This window comes from Saccopteryx bilineata, chromosome 1, assembly GCF_036850765.1.
Source record: "Saccopteryx bilineata isolate mSacBil1 chromosome 1, mSacBil1_pri_phased_curated, whole genome shotgun sequence".
Taxonomy (NCBI): Eukaryota; Metazoa; Chordata; class Mammalia; order Chiroptera; family Emballonuridae; genus Saccopteryx; species Saccopteryx bilineata.
The window spans coordinates 231,373,147-231,391,151 of NC_089490.1; the positions used below are offsets into that span (position 1 = coordinate 231,373,147).

Genomic DNA, 18,005 nt, shown 5'->3' on the forward strand with positions numbered 1-18,005 from the left:
CAGGGTTTTTACTCCTAGATATTCCTAAGCATGTGTCAGGAGACATGTGCCAGAGTATTCATGTCAGTGGTGTTCATTTCATAACGGCAACACACACACACACACACACACACACACCTGTACCTATAACAACTCAAATGTCCATCAGCATCAGAATAGATAATTACATGTATTTTAACAGGAATGAGGGGCATTCAATAATATGGATGAATACTAAACACTTTCATAATTTTAAGTGATAAGAGAAAAAAGGCCACAAACAAGGTGTTCCCATTTTTATAAAGGCTGAATATCAGGTAAAAGAAGTCACATGTCACACCTACCAATGCTCGTGTGTGTGTGTGTGTGTGTGTGTATCTAGTATGTTTTTTAAAAAGATAATGATAAAAAAACAAAATAAAACCACAATCTCCTGATAACAGTTTCCTAGTTATTTGGCTGGGGCTTGGTTTCTTTTTTATTTTCATTGAAATGTCTTTCTTTAATATTCAGAAGTAAAATGCCTGCTGCAGACTCTAGCCTAGTCTGGCTCATGCTTTGTGCAAGTTGCTGGCTGAGTGAATTTTGATTGTTGGAAGCAGTGCAGGAAAGACAGGTCTTTTCTTATATTAAGAAATGACACCCATTCATATCCATATAATGGAACATTATGCAGCCATTAACATGAATATATGTATGTGTGTATACACACATATCACAGAGAGAGAGAGAGAGAGATGGATTTGGAATGATGTCCCACTATCTTGACTACTTTGTGAAGGGGTCCATATTATATAGAAGAGAAATTAATATATATCAAAGTAGTTCTAGATGGTGGGATTCATTTTCTTTGTGCTTATCTGTGGTAGCTCAAGGTTCTTTGGTAAAGATTCAGTATAATTTTCTTAAATAAGTGCATTACTTCTTGGTGTCTAACTCATCATTACAATATTCCTCAATGCTGAGTAAGATATCCATTTTACGACAGTCTTTATGCCCCAAAGCAACTACAAAATAGAGCATTTGATGTTGAGTTCATTCTGTGTGAAAATCCATTGGCCCCTACAATGAACCTCAGTGTCCATGTGCCATGATGACACAGACTCAGCCACTTTCACAACTAATAGTTCAGCATCCTTAATGCCTAGCCTTTTTCACTACTTGTCTTCTTTTCCAGAAATGGAGAAGAAATACAAAGTTTGACAGGACAGGCGTGGTCACTCATTTTGACGATGTGTGTTCTGAACGTAAAGAAAAGTATTTAGGTCAGCACCTGAACTTGAGTTGGACATTCATTTAGTCTTAAAACTTGCCCCTCTCATCTCAGGGAGCGCCAGGTGCAGCTCACAGATGCTCTTGCCTAAGTCCATAAAGCAAACCTCATCACTGAGTGTGTCAGAGCCTGGAGATTTATTACAAAGTGATATATTTTCAAAGAGCGGCGCAAAGAGTCTTTTAACGCTGAATTTGTCAGAGACCTCGCCGACATCAAACAGATGCTTTTCACTTGGAACCCTGGACTCTTAAACTTCAATGCTTCATATGTTAAATGATTGGAAACTTGGGAACCATGAAGTAATACTTTTCTCTGATTTGGAAAATTTGACTCTTTAACAATGAAACTTTAGATGCATATTAAGAAATACTTTGAGAAGTGGTATAGTGTTTTCTTTATAGAGTGACTATCATTTGGTCCAGTAATATCAGTCTTTCAAAGATTAAACAAAAAAAAAAATCTCTAAAATTGATTTCATGTTAACAAGAGGTTGGGTTTTTTTTTTTTTAACGCTTTCTACTCTTTCCCCCTTTACTTTCCTACATTGCTTATTGAATCCCTTCTAAAAATCAAGTAAGTACTACATGCATGAAGCTTTAATAAAAGACTTCTAACATGGGTCATTTGATTTGGGTCCTTAAGAAATAAATCACGTGCCAGGAGCTGGATTACTCTCATGCCATATTCTTGAATAAACAGGGTGCCTCTCCTCAGTGGAGGCAGTTGCCGGTGTTATTAATTTTGTTATTAAAGACGTTTTAAACCCACATGCAATGAGCTGGTTGTATGGAACCTTCCTGGTTACCGATCACATTATAAACCACAGAAAGCATGCAAGCTGGAAGAAGCAACGCCTAGCTTTGGTTTATAACTCTACTCAACTTTTGGTCCAGCTAACTCCAACTCCCTCTTGAGCAGGATCAGAAGGGAAGGAGCTATTGCTTTTGGATTTGAGAAGCACGCAGTGCCCGACATTCCAGATGCACAGGCCGAACAGCTGGGCCACCCAACATGATCTTAACCCTGCATCATAAATAACAGAGTAGAGACTAGAACTTTCCCCAGTGAAGAAGCTTATGAATTTCACATGACAGATGTTTCCATATAGGATTTTTACGTTGCACTTTTTATTTCACAAATAAAGCAAACCTCCTTTAGTTTGGACTCTGTCACTCATTCTTCAGGGAAAAAGACTGAATGAAAACGAATAAATATCTAGTGACTATAAGGGACTAAAAAAAAAAAAGAACACTGTGACCCATGTTCTCAAAAGTGTGCTTTCGCTTAGGAAGGCATTACTGATACTAACAAGAATAATGTGTGTTGAATAACTATTGTATCAGGCATAATAATACTAGATGCTTTTTAAATGTTTTCATTAATATTCAATGTTGAATTAGAGAGAAAGCGAGTTGGGAGAAAACGGTATGCTATGCCCATGCTTGTGTCATGATGGACCAGGAGTTCTAACCGAGGTGTGCCACTCTTTAAGTTTCCGGCCTCTCCACTACATATTTTCTTTATTTTATGAAAAGTCAAAATTGAGGTTAAGTCTTCTCAGATGTTAGGCATTTGTTTGTCATAAAGGGAGGGAGTTCTCTGAGCTGGGACCACAGCACAGGCCTCCTAGAGAACTGTACTGGTGTTCAGAAAGGCAGTAAATAACATCCTTTTCTTCTCTCGTGTTCAGATCCATTTGAGAAATCAGACCTAGGAAGAAATGAAAATGTCAGCTTTATTACTGATAAAGAGAACTGGATAATGTGACTTTAGATCTGCCAATGACAGGGCCTGGCTGGTCCGCATCAAGTCTAGATCTTGGGCCAGCCTGCCCACAGAGACCTTCAGGTCCAGAGACAATCTAGGGCTTGACACCCTTTGTGGGTCAGTCCTACTCAGTTGAGAAATAGAGACCATGGATGCCATCTCCCAGTCAGATAACTCGGTTCTCCTTAGGGAGCAAGGAAGAGAAGGGGCAAGCAGCCAGGACTGCTCTGTGGGCATTCAAGTTTTAGAGAACTCGGAGGCAAACAGAAAAGCAATTGCCTCGTAACATTCCCCAGCACTTTTTTTCTTAGTCACTGAACGGAAAAGAAATTCAATGAATGATTAGTTGCTTCCTCAACACATACACAGAGGAGATTCCCTCAGGAGAGTCCACCTCCTGTACTCATGATGCCCTAACCCCTCTTCTGTTCATCCATCTTGATCCCAGTGTGCGGTTTAGATTTTGTCATCAGAAGGCACTAAAATGGGTCCAATTTTATACTGATCAAATGACAAATAGACTTCTTAAGACCTTTATCCTAGCTGCTACTGTGGCCTCTGCCTATGACATTGTGGAGACAATAAAAACTGACTCTCAGGGACATTTTTTTCTGGGTGGAGAATCCTCTCTGGCACATTTGTCACTGAAAGAACTATCAATGAATCTGGCGCCCCTCTTGGTAAGACAGGGGTTGGGAACCTATGGCTCGCGAGCCAGATGCGGCTCTTTTGATGGCTACATCTGGCTCGCGGACAAACCTTTAATAAAAATAATAATAATACTGTTAAAAATATAAAACATTCTCATGTATTACAATCCATTCATTTCCTACCACTCATGTGGGTGGCTGGAGTCAATCACAGCTGTCCTCTGGGACAACACCAAATTTTTATTGGATAATGCGTAAGGTACACGGGTCATTGTATGGCTCTCACGGAATTACATTTTAAAATATGTGGCGTTCATGGCTCTCTCAGCCAAAAAGGTTCCCGACCCCTGTGTTAAGACCTATTCCTCCACGAGGCAGAGCCCCTTGTCTACTGTGGAATGTTCCAGGTCTTCAATAATGTGTGCTGTAGCAATGGCAGGAGTTGGGAAATTCTACCCAGGAGGTACTCTCCCAACAGACCAACCTCTAACCCAGACCTGCTCTATTAATAATTGTCCTGCTTGGCTTTCCTTCAGGAATGTCAACTTCCCTATGGCTTCCTTTATATTTCTTACTAGGCATGTGCTTTCAAGGCACGGGCAATAGCTACAGCCCCTGACCACCCTGTGTTATCACCAAGATCACCTAATAATGAATGCTCAGTCTTCGAGGGCTGGTTTTCCAATTTGCACTTCTAGACTCCACCAGTAACTCCTTGCATCTCAGACTACATTGTATCGCCTTTTGCTATTTGGAATCATTGTTTGACAAGTTAAATGGCATTGGAAATACTGTGACCCCCTTTTTGCTGCAGTTAAAAAATTGTGCCTTAATAAATCTTTTGTAAATCTATTGATTACTGTCCGAGTAGGAAAAAGTCTAATGATCATAGAAAAATGAGCAAGCGAACGGATTCAATTACAATGATTGGGTTAAATGCCCATAGGGAAAAATGCTGTAATTTAAACCTACTCCAGGCCTAAATATAAAGAGTTAAAATATTGTGATATATTCTAGAAGCATACTTGAGGGACTGCCAAGATTTCCATTATACTCCTTTCGTGTCAGGAGTTTATATTCTGTCACATTTGGTTTGGCTATAAATTGGAATATAATACCTAAATCTCACTTTTAAGTTGAGACCTTCATTTTAAAATGATTATATGTGCTAACACAAGAAAACACCAACACAGACACACACACACACGCACAGTGCAGGTCACAAACACACATTGGAAGTCACAAACACATTTCTGTGACAAAATCATTTATCTCTGTCTCAACATAGGGCTTATTTCAAAAAGGGAATTTTGCTGCTATCTTGACCAACTCCCCGAACTGTCTTCACATTTCTGGTCTCTCCACCTACTTTTGGAATTCCCATCTTTCCATCTGTTTACTAATTTATTAATTCAACAAACAAAACTGTGCACTTAGTACGTTCCAGGAGCTATACTGGGAATACAACCAGAGCAAGCAGGTAGCAGAGGCCCCACGCAAATCTCGGTCCTCCCTGTTTAATTGATCATTTTCTACCCTGTGGGAACACTTGTCACTTCCAGTCACGGTGCCTGACACATTGTAAACCCTGACTGAAGGCTGACTATTATTATCTGACCAATCTCTTTGGCTAGACTAGGAACAGACAGCTAAGACAGATAAATCAAAAGATAATTAAAGTAAATTCTCCTGATGTACAGATTTCCTGGGACAGAACCAGTACCTAATCCACACCCATTTGAACACCTCAAGGTTATTTACTCTGTACTCAAGATGACATCTGCCATATTCTTTTTTCTCTTCTCTAATTAATTTCTGGTTGAAGTCATTTAAACAATTGCCAAGACATATTTATCTAGATAATGGTAATAGGGTTATATGTTCATCTTCATAGTCCAACTGACTTATTGTATATTGAGCTTATTTTTAAAATGGCTAATAAAATGGTTAAATGAGATAAGATTTATATTGTTATTTATTTGTGCTGTTATGGGTAAAACGGGGCCCTATTTTATTTTATTATGTACTATTTGATTTTCTGTGATAGTCTCAACATGGTACAGCCAGTAGTTTGTACAGAGTCTGCAGTAGTTCCAGACCTTGCCTCAAAAGCTAAACAAATGCTCTGTATTTTGGGCTGTTAGTTACATTTTCTCATGGAAGCAATTTTCCTTCAACATGGCATGTGAAGTTCAGAAAAGTGTTCCTCAGGCAAACACAGTGGAGCTCTCAAGGAGGGGTTACTCTGAAGGGCTCATCACAGACACGCATAGACTGAGATCTGTGATGTTTTTAAAAATCATCTTGCCCACACTGCTCATTTTGAACTTGGGGACCTTAAGACAGAGAAGTGTATGTGATCTGCCAAAAAGCCAGACAAACAGTTAATGGCTAGGACTAGAAGCCAAGCCTATGGATTCTCAGTCATAGATTTATTCATTCATTATTTCATCCACTCAATAAGTATATACTGGGCAACCTTATGTTCTCAGTATTTTGCTAGATGCTGGGGATAAAGAGGTAAATGAGGCAGTTCTGCTTCATAGAATATACCCTGGGGAGGGGCGACTAGGCAGGTAGACACAATATTATCTAAGGAAATCTAATAGAAGTAAAATGGAAGAATAAGTACAGGGTGCTACAAGAACATTCTGGGGAAGCCCAACTCAGTCTTGATGCTCCCAGAAAACTTCCTGGAGGAAGATGAAACCTGACAAGATATGAAGAAAACCAGACAAAGCAAGAAAACGCAGATAAAACTAGTGGAACATTTATAACCAAACTGGACCTAGCAGTAAGATAACTAATAGGACCCTTTACCCAAAGTGGAGACATCGTTACTGCTCTGAGATAATGCCATATGTTATAATTATACTGCGTATGTCATGAAGATTAGGAGCATATACTCCAATAAAATGTGTTGATAAATCTTTGGTAACTGTTGGAAATGTTTCCCTACCACTTTTGTTTTTCTCCCACACACAGAGTCTGAGCCATTGTTAAGAGCCATAGTTTGTTCATGATGACTCCCAAAGTAATGTTACTTGGGAAAAAAAAGATAACTAACTGTTGTACTGAAAAAGAAATATAAAATATTTAAACAGTGAAATTTGCAGTTTATATAATTTGTATTTTATTTTGTTGTTGATTGATTTAGCATAGTAGCTCACTCAAAATTACCTCAACCTCACTGTGTAGTAGGGAATTTCACAGGGTGCACATTCATTTGTGTGGATGGTTTTATGTTGCTCCGCCATTGATTCCCTGTCTTATCAAAATACTCAGTGAACAGCATTACTTTTTATTTAGCATTTTGTATAAACTCAGTTTTAAGAGTGAAGACAACAACAACAAAGAACCTGAAAAATGCTTTTTGTGTTATTCAACAGGCGGTTCACTGATTTAAAAATTCATAAGAAGTTCAAGTAGATTACTCAACTTTAATTCATCTCATTGTTTTGGTACTTTACCACAGATGTCTAGGGAAGCTCAGAGGTATACAAGAGTATTATTTCTAGGGTTACATGAATGGTTGGAACATTTTGGTAGAGATACATAAGGTGATATGTTTTGTTTATTAGGAGGTGTCTAATTTATAGGTGTTCGATCAAGGTTTTGAATGAATGACTGTCTCAGACTATAAGTGTATGTATGAAATTAACATGAGGTCTGAGATTATCCAATGAAAACCTTGCAGGTATTTGGGAAATAACTCTTCGTATACAATAGAAGTGTCATTACTTGCTCTGAGATAACAGCCCATGCTCTCTAATTGCTGAGGTTGCCTGTCATAAAGTTTAGTATCCCATTACCCAATAAAATGTGTTGAACAAAAACATGTTAACTGTTGAAAACTGCCTCACCCCCGTTTCTCCCTGCAGGAAACCACGTCTTCTCACATCTAACACCCCTAGACAGTCAGAGCAGTCCCCTGCCTGAAAGAATTTTGTGCTCTCAAATGGACAGAATCCAGACACACGTGTGAGTGGATGACTTCAATCATCCCACACGGGACCCACAGAGTTCACGTTTCACTTTCTTTAAAATTTTAATGTCCATATGTTTGTTTGGCTGGAAATCAAGTTTCATTACATCCTCCTATTCTCCCACTGTATAACCATTTTATTTATAGTCCATTCACACAAAGACTAATTTCTTTGATAGAAAGACTGCTAATACTTATTTAAGCTCATGATAATGAAAACAAGATTGTGGGAACTACAAATAAATGTCGAACCTTCAAGTTATACCTTTGGTCCTCCTCCCTGATCACTGAGCTTCACAATGTCAACCTATTTTTTTGGCTCCCTGCACAAAATATGCTGAACAGGAACTATATTAAATGCTGGCAATTCATATATAATATAAAACAACCATGGTGTACTTGATTTTCATATTGGCGCTGAGAGGTCTTCCTAATGCCAAGTTGATGCTTGCATTTAAAATTCACTTACATAATGATATGTCTCAGTAAACTGTGCAGAAAGTAGGCAACTTTACTTTTGAACATCCTGTATGTGTGCACCTACCTAGTAGAAATGGCAAGTCTTATTTCCGGGCTACTTACTCTGCACAGACATTTTTGGTCAAGTTGCTTGCTCCAAAACTAAACATAAAATAGATTGTCTGAAATATTAAAAGTGCATTGATGTGAAGTCAGAGCCCAGACTATTTTCTCACACTGATCCTCAGGTAATTAGATTATATGCTCTGTAAGCAAAGGCTTGGTTTGACAGCCTCACTTTCTCGTTCAGCGCGGTCTGGTAGTAATCAAAGATGCCTTGGTATTAACTTTAGAATGTGTATGTTCTCTGTGGAAGAAGTTTTCTGTTTCAAGAACGTCACCTTTATGTTTCAGATGTTTACGTTTGTGCTTACAGATGGGGCTGTGAGCAGATACAGCAGTCAGCGCAGGACTAAATGGTGTGGTTATTTCAGCTGCTGCAAAGTGTCCTGTCAGCCATCAAAAGCTGTATGTTTTGCAATCTGACTTTGGGTGATGGGTATGCAACATAATTGATTGACAAGATAACCTGGACATGTTTTCTTTGAACATCGTACCCTGATTTATTGATGTCACCCTAGTAAAATTAATAAAAAAACAAAACAAAATAAAAAAAACCCCAAAACTGTATGTTCCAAGTCAAGCCCTGACAATATCTTAATTAAATTAATATGTTCTCTTCCTTAGGACATCTTGGTCAATGTGGATTACGATGTACACAAAGAAGAGATCTTAGTGTTACATTATGTAAGAACTACTTTGAGAAACCAGTGTCAAAAATTAATACTTTATAAAAATCATTTTTAGTGACTTTGATTTTTGTCACATTCTTAGTTTCATCAAGTACAAAGAGAAAGAGACGAGTCATCTTAGGCATTTTTAAATTTTTTTTTATTTATTCATTTTAGAGAGAGAAGAGAGAGAGAGAGAGAGAGAGAGAGAAGGGGGGTGGGGAGGAGCAGGAAGCATCAACTCCCATATGTGCCTTGACCAGGCAAGTGCAGGGTTTCGAACTGGTGACCTCAGCATTCCAGGTCGACACTTTATCCACTGAGCCACCACAGGTCAGGCATCTTAGGCATTTTTAAAATGATATAACTCATTCTTCATCCATACTGGAGGCTGCATATATATGATCCATTTTTTTCTGGTTTCTCTTAGAGACTTTACAGTGTACACTCAATAAATATTGCTAAGTGGTAAAAATACCAGTTTGGTAAACAAATGTTCTGTTTTAGGGACCAAATCTATTTAAAAATGTCAGAATTTCCTTCCTCTTAGAAAAAAAAAGAAAGAATTTCCTTCCTTTTCAAGGTGAATAATATTCCATTGACATACATACCTCATTTTATCTATTCATTCATCAGTGGGTTGGGTTGCTTCACCTTTTGGCTATTGTGAATATTGCTAATACAAACACAGAAATACAAATATCTCTTTGCAACCCTGTTTTCCATTTTTTTGAATATATACCCACACAGGGAATTGCTGGATCATAAAGTATTCTATTTTTAATTTTCTGAGGAACTGTCACACCATTTTTCCAAACAAGCTGTACTATTTCACATTTACGCCCATGGTGCACAAGGGTTCCAATTTTTCCACATCCTGGCCAACACGTGCTTTCTTTTTTTGATACTAGCCATTCCAATGGGTACGAGGACCCATCGCTCACTGTGGGTTTGATTTGCATATCCCTGACAACTAGTGATGTTGAGCATCTTTTCAGATGCTTGCTGGCCAAAGTAGGTGTCTTCTTTGGAGAAATAGCTACTCAATTCCTTTGTCCATGTTTTAATCTTTTTGTTGTTGTCGTTGTTGTTGAGTTGCAGTTCTTTATATTGTCGGGATGTTAACCCACCTATCAGATACATGATGTGCAAGTATGATCTCCCACTGTGTAGGTTGCCTTTCCCTATGTTGACGTGTCCTTTGATGTACAGACGTTTTTAATTTTGATATAGTCCAATTTATATTTACTTTTGTTGCCTATGCTTTTGGTGTCATATCCAAGAAATCATTGCCAAGTCCAATGTTAGTAAGCTTTCCTCTATGTTTTCTTCCACGAACTCTTCTGTTTAGGTATTCGATTTATTTGCGTTAGTTTTTGTATATGATGTAATGTAAGGTCCAAATTCACATTACACTGCTTTTAAAAAATGTGTGTGTGTGCGTGCATGTTTAAATAAACTATAGTAAGGCTATCTGAGCTTGGGCATTACAGTTTATTTGTAGAGGAGCTGAGTCATCTGAAGTAAAGAATACCACGACTTTATTCCAAATCAGTATAATATATATCTTCCTAATCCATACTCAGACTTTACCTGACCTGTGGTGGCACAGTGGATAAAGCATTGACCTGGAACACTGAGGTTACTGGTTTGAAACCCCAGGCTTGCCCGGTCAAGGCTCATATGAGAAGCAACTACTATGTGTTGATGCTTCCTGTTCTTTCCACACCCCCTTTCTCTCTCTCTCTCCCCATCCTCTCTCTAAAATCAATCAATAATAAAAAAATCTTTAAAACCCCTAAGCTTTAGGTGATAAAAATGATACTTGTTTATATACAAGTATATATATTGCTTCTGAAACAAACACCTTATGATAGCTAAGAAATTAAAATTTAGGATTTCAAGAGTAAACTTGTCTCCTAAAACCAGACAGACAGTTTTGTGGGGGTTGGGGTGGGGAGGAAATACAGTAGAAATATGTCAATTCAATCACATGTACGTGGACAGATTCTACAGTGTCGTGAAAATTCTGCAGTAAGTATTCTCTATGTATGTGTTATGGGGAACAAAGGGGAAAAAAACTCTACTTCTTAAAGAGCTTAGTATTGAGTGAGAATGAGACAGCTAGTATCTGTCACACAGAGATAATTATGTATATACACTGGAAGCCATTTGGCATAGCCTTCACCCTTACGAGAACTGGTGTGTAGCTGCCCATAGAGATTGATGCTCACTGTGTAAGGGAGGCATGCCAAGCTTGTCAAGAAATGCCAGGGTTGGCAGAGAAGTGGCTGCAGACATAACATCAGTCTGACTGAGATTCCCTGGGGACTGTTTCCCCACCTGGTTAAAAAATGCTCATCCTTTTTATTTTTATGTTTTCAGGTTTGGGTGGTAGTGTTTACAAAAAAATTAGAAAATAAAGGTAGAATAATGAGCTTTTTCTATCATTTACTAGTGACATTTGTCCTTTAAAGATAGCCACACATATCTATGCACGCATATATATGCAATGTATGTAGTATATATTCCATGCTATGTGTGTTTATCAATATAAATGCTTGTATGGATATATTTATACATTCAAGCTAATCTCTTTCTGACTAAATATTTTTAGTCCAGAGAAAGACTAAATGCAGATAACATGGGTTTGACATCTTCATATTCATGCATTGTTTGAGAATGCAGAGGAGTTATCTCCACTGCATAGAATCACAGTGTTTGATATTGTCAGAGCTCTCTGACATCTTTGAAACCACCCTTGTCTACGTTCTTGTCACCTGGATCTCATCCCCATGCATGCAAGATATTCACCCACATGGCCCTCCATCTGCACAAGATTGTTAAGGGATCTTAAGGATGATTTACTTAAAATTCCAAGCATTTTCAATATACTGGCAAGGGAGACTCATTTAAAAGTAGAATTCTATTTCTTTAGAATGCTCTATACAAGTGTGTTGTCCTTGTTAATGGTTTCATTAGCTAGTTTCAAGGACTTATCAAACTCAGTTTTGGGAAGTAATTTTTTTAAAGGGCCTCTAAAGAGAACTTCTGCATCAGAACAACATCCACTTGGGTGGGTGGCCAAGTGGGATTCTGGGAGACTTGTCCTGGAGTGGTTCTTCTACAGAATTCAGCCTCCAGCTAGACCTTCTCTTGGTGCAAACAGTTCCCCACCAGCACCCTGAAAAGCTTTTTTTGCACTAAACAATTATATAGATCCCAGCTGAGCACTTAGGCAACACTTTTCAGCATTAAAACCCAACTGAGGTAATAGAATAAAGTTAAAGGAGACTCGGATGGAGAGACTATTACATCTGGGGATTGGAAGTTGTCTGCTAACCTTGAATTACAATTGTACCTAAGACGTTTAATGACATGAAATCGGCTTTGTATATATTTTACTTGAATTTTGCATTTAGATACTATGGAAGTATATAGTCAGGACAATACAATCCTAGCTAAATAAACAAAGTTTATTTTGAGCAATGGATTGAGACTGCTAACCCAATCGAATAGGAGCAAAAAACCTACTCAGCAGTTTTAAAGTGGTTGAATAGTAAAAGTAAATGACCTCCATAGACAATGGTTCATGACAGTTCCCAAGGGCAAACTTGGAAAAGTTAGGTGAAACACTGATTACAATATTAACCAAAAGGAAAAGTAGTCTCTTATAGGCTAAATATTTGTGCCTCCCTCATCAAATTCCTACAGGAAAATCCTAATGCCCAAGGAGATGCTATTAGGAGATGAGGGTGTTGGTGAATAGGTCATAATTACCTAGGTGATGAGGTCATGGGGGAGGAGCCCTCATGAATGGGATTAGTAGACTTATGGAAGAGACCCTAGGGAGGTCCTTCTCCTCACTGACCACATGAGAATGCAGCCGGAAGTTGTCAGTCCGCAACCTAGACGGGGATCTTCCCCAGAACCTGACCATGCCGGCACCTTGATCTTGAACTTCCAGACTCCAGGAATGTAAGAAATAAATTTCCATTGTTTATAAGCCACATAATCTGTGGAATTTTGTTATAACAGTCCAAAGGACCTAAGACAGAGTCTGTGTTTTCTATTTCGTGCTGTTCCAACACATCCAAACTGATCAAATAAACGTGAAGGAATACGTTATTATTTAAATATATACTATTCTCTTTTAAGAAAACCATATCATGGAGAAAGAGAGATACAATAACACTCCCCCTGTACTTCTATAAGGTGTCAAAATCCAAGGATTATTTTTTAATGTCATTCTTCAACCAATTATTTTCGTTGCCAAGTCCTATACAATCTAAAAACATTCCCGGGGCACTTTTCCAAAGCCATTTGTAGAGCAAACGTTTCCATTTAAAGTACAAGATTTTTTTCCCCTCAAATGGGACACACTAAATTTAAGGAAGACTATAAAATTCTCAACACTGCAATTGAGCAACGTGAACAAAAAGATGCAAAAACAGCATCACAAATGTTAGTACTTAAAACTAGGAAGAAACCCAAGTGCATTTCACAAACTGAGAAATATTAGCCAGGAAAAATATAATTTAGGTCAGAGTCGAAACACACCAGAAATCAACACCCAATTCCTGTTTGCTGAAAGAGTAAAGCGAGGTCCAGGTAGGAAGTACAGGTGATTCTGAAAAGATCGGATCTTTCCTGGTTAGATTTAGATTCCCTCTGTAGGAGCACAGGTTTGTCACTAGAATGAAAGCTCCTTCCAGGCAGGTATTTCTGCAGGGGAATGCTCATTGAGTTAATTAATATATATTCTGTAATCACGGTGGAGTTGGGCCCCAGCATAGGGATGTGAACGTGTGGGGAATGGCAGAAAGAACAGATAGAAAAGGCTAAACACTTCTCCAGCTGTTCGATAGGAGATTAGTAACTGTTTTTACTGTGTGAGTCCTAGATGATCAGAATTTCTACAGCCCCAAATCCCTCTGTACTGATCACTTTAGTTTTTCATTATGTTTCAAAAGAGTCAGAAGGTATTCCATTTGCATGCATTATCTGTCATTCAGGTAAGAAATTTAGGACTTCAACTGGCCAGGCTAGAAAAGAAGTAAAAGGCTAGAATAAGGCTGTGCCAGAGACTGCAGGAGTTAAAAAAGAAGGGAATATTTAGGAAACATTTCAGAGAGGGACTCAGAACTTGGGGACTAGATGAGGGAGGTTAGGATGAAGGGGGAATGAAAATGATTCTATCGTTCCTTATTTGTGGGACTGGGAGGGAAGCTGCACTCTTAGCTGTAGTAAGAGGAGCATCAGCAATAGAAGCAGGATGAGGGGAGGAGATGCAAAGGTTCTCCTCCCCTGGGCTTGGTGCTCATGGGACAGTACCATTGACAAGGTAGATATCTAGCAAGAAAAACTGGGTCCAGTGTTTAGAAGTATGATTAGTGTCTGTGACAAATATGTGAACTAGACATGTAGAGGGGAGTGTTTGAACATGTCTGTGATATAAAGACTCCCACCATGGCCAATTTCAAGCTACCAGCTTGTAAAGTTTCTGAAAATTTTAGTCTGGAGCCAGTCAATGCTGGGTCTCAAACAACTCACAAGTATAATAATTACTATTATTGACATCGGAGATACATACATGGACTCATTACATATATGCACATGCATATTTATATTGTATAGGTATGAATGTATATATAATACAGAATATATAGAGAAAATATAGCTGAAGACACATGTACATAAATATAGTTGTAAATGTGTGTGCATGTATAGAGACATTATTCATCCCTTGTTCTTTCCAATGAGGGCCTGAGAAAGAGCAGTACCCCAAAAGAATGAGGCCACTTAATGTCCAGATCTTCATTTCTAAATTTCATGTTTGTTACATTGGAACCAGCAGGCCTCAGAGAAATGACTGATTTAGCACAAGATTCGGAAAAGTACAGGATAAACCCGGTGCATCTCTCTGAGCTGTGACATCACATGATGTTCAGAGGATGAAAGGGATGTTTGAGGAGGACTCTGGGGCCAAGAGAGGCTCCCACTGGCCAGTTCTGGGACAACTTCAGTCTCCAAGACAGAAAACAAAACCGGTAACATCTTACAACCCACCAAGTAGGAAGCCATGAGTTGATTCTGATACAATAAGTTCAAACTTTGATGAGGAATTAGATACTGCCATGGCTTTTCAATCCCTTGGTCTTTCTCTTCTTCCCCCCATGATGGGAATGTTGATAAGCTTGTCATTGTCCCAGAGGCCCCTTAAATGATCCTCATTAAAAATATACTTTTTTTTTTCCTGTTCTGATTGGTTGTTTTCTGCTTCCTTGTCTTCTAAATTACTGATTTGACCCTCTGCTTCATCCACACTACTGTTGGTTCCTTCCAGCATATTCTTCCTTTAGTTATTGTAGTCTTCATTTCTGGCTGATTCATCTTTGTTTACTTTCTCCATTTTTTTTGTTTCTTGTCTCTTTGTTGGAGTTCTCATGAAGTTCCTCCCCTCCCCTACTCCCCTGAGTTCACTGAGCATCCTTATAACCAGTGTTTTGAACCCTGTATTTGGTACATTGCTTGTCTCCATTTTGTTTCATTCTCTTTCTGGAATACTGTTCTGTTCTTTCATTTGGGACATGTGTCTTTCTCTCGTGTTGGCTGACTCCCTGGGCTTGTTTCTGTGTTAGGTAAAGCTGTGTTGTCTCCTGGTCTTTGTAAAGTGGTCTTATGTAGTAGGTGTCCTGTGGGCCCAGGGGTGCAGTCTCACTGGTCACCTGAGCCAGGTACTCCAGGGTTGTCCCTTCCTGTTCTCGTTGAGCCTCCCCTGCTGTTGGCACTTGAATGGGGGAGTTCAGTGCCCCTCAGGTTGACTGGTTGTGGGACTGGCCATGGCTCCAGTGGAGATGCTGCTGTGTAGAGGCTGACCCTGTGGAGCAGGATTCACTCTAACGAGGGTCTGGTGCCTGCTGGGTCTGCCCTTTGGGTGTGTCCTCTGTGGAGGTGGTTGGGTGGTGCTCTGCTCTGGTCTAAAGCTGGCCACTGGGTGTATTGGGTCTAGGGCCTCTTGAAAGGTGCAGCCAAGGTCAGCTGCCACCAGGTGTGAGCTACAAAGTGATCTGCAGATGGCTACCACATGTGTTGGGCCTGAAGGTGCCTGGAAGAGGCCAACATGTGAGCTCAGGCCGGCCCCCACTACTGCCAGGCACGGGGCTACTTAACAAGACGTATGGGGTGTGTTGAGGCCAGATGCTGCTTGTTTGGGCTTTGTGAACTTTTGAGAGAGTTTAGGAACATCTAAGGTATGAGCCGAGACAGGCCATTTATATGGAAAAGCCACTGGCAGTGGTTTGAGTGGGCCAGCGGGTCTCAGGGATGATCTGAGTAACGGACAGCCTCAGCCAGGCTGATGGAATCTCAGCTAAGGCTCACAACTGTGCCTGCAGGGAGGGCTCAACAAAGGAGCAGTGGCTTCTACCAGCACTTCGGATTGGGAGAAAGCTGCCCATCCAGCCTGGCTGGATAGTTCAGCTCCTCCTCCTGTGTCTCTGTAGCCTTTCAGGCTGCTGCCCCAGCGCTGGAGCCCAGGGGAGTGAGTCCTTCAGCGGGTCAGTCCCTGTGGGCTCCTTATGAGGATGCCTGGGGTTCCAGCAGCCATCTGTCTCAATGAGTTTTCACAGCCCAGAGTTACGGGGACCTCTGTTTCTGGTACTGGAACCCTGGGCTGGGGCTGTGGGGGCTGGGACCCCTCCTTTCTCAGCGAGGGACCCCCAAGGCTGAGCTCTGCCTTCTGATTCTTAACTACCACGTGGGTGTGGGACTGGCCTGTTCCACATCTCTGTCCCTCCTACCAGTCTGGACTTGGTGTCTGTCTCTCCTTTGTTATAGGATTTTCGCCACATTTCGGGTGGTTCTGAGTGATGGGCATCTAGTAGTTGGGCTGTAATGTTCATGAGGTTGTGGTGGGAGGTGAGCACAGCATTCACTTATGCTGCTATCTTGACTGGAAGCTCACCAATAGTTTTTTAAAGTTTTTTTTAAAATTAAATTTATTGGGTGACAGTAGTTAACAACTTTTATAAGTTTCAAGTGCATGATACATCATTTATATATTGCATTGTGCGCTCACCACCCTTTACCATCTGTGTCCTCTTGCCCCTTCCCCTCTGGTAACCATCTTCCTGTTCTCTGTGTCTAGGAGTTTGTTGGGTTTGTTCATTTGTTGCTTTGTTTTTATATGTCACATATGAGTGAAGTCCGACAGTTCTGTCCTTTTCCATCTGACTTATTTCGCTCAGCGTGATCCTCTCCAGATTCATCCATGTTATTGCAAATGGCAACATTTCATCTTTTCTTATGGCTGGGTAGCATATTCCATGGTATCTCACCATCCCTCAGAGGACACATAGGTTGTTTCCACATTTTGGTTACCATGTATAAAGCTGAAATGAACATAGGGATACAGATATTTACGAATAAATGTTTTCAAGATTTTTGGGTAGATACCCAGAGAGGGGATCATGGGATCATATGTTACCCTATTCTCAACTTTTTGAGGAACCTCCATACTGTTTTCCATAGTGGCTGTACCAATTGACATTCCCACCAGCCATGCAAAAGGGTTCCTTTTTCTCCACATCCTCTCCAACACTTATTTCTTGTCTCATTGCCATACTAATTAGTATTGCCATACTAATAGGTATGAGGTGAAATCTCATTGTGGTTTTGACTGGCGTTCTCCTTATTAATGAAGGTGAGCATCTTTCATATATCTGTTGACAATTTGCATGTCTTGGTCAAGTGTCTGTTTAGGTCATCATCTGCCCTTTTACTAGGATTGTTCTTTTTTTCTTTTCTTTTTGATGTTGAGTTGTATGAGTTCTTTACATACTTTGAATATTAGCCCCTTATGGAAGGTATTTTTGCAAATATTTTCTCCCATTTGATTGGCTGCCATATTGTTTTTTTGATAGTTTCTTTTGCTGTTACTTGCCAACATTTTCACTGAAAGCATTGACTTCATAAAAATTAATCTAAACTTAGGGAACTACAGTGACAGAAAGGACCTTATCCCTGGGTTCTTATAAAATTCAAAAGAACATCCAATGAGAGGCCAGCAGGAAATGGTGATTATGTTATCATCCATT

General features: G+C 39.7%; 1 protein-coding gene across 1 annotated transcript in view; it reads right to left on the reverse strand.

Moving 5' to 3' along the window:
• Positions 1-289: 289 nt before the first annotated feature.
• Positions 290-18,005, reverse strand: part of LYPLAL1 (lysophospholipase like 1) — a 60,250-nt gene continuing 42,534 nt past the window's right edge. The window contains exon 6 of the mRNA XM_066238105.1: positions 290-2,965. The gene's annotated coding sequence lies outside the window, so the exon portion shown is untranslated. The remainder of the gene's footprint in view (positions 2,966-18,005) is intronic.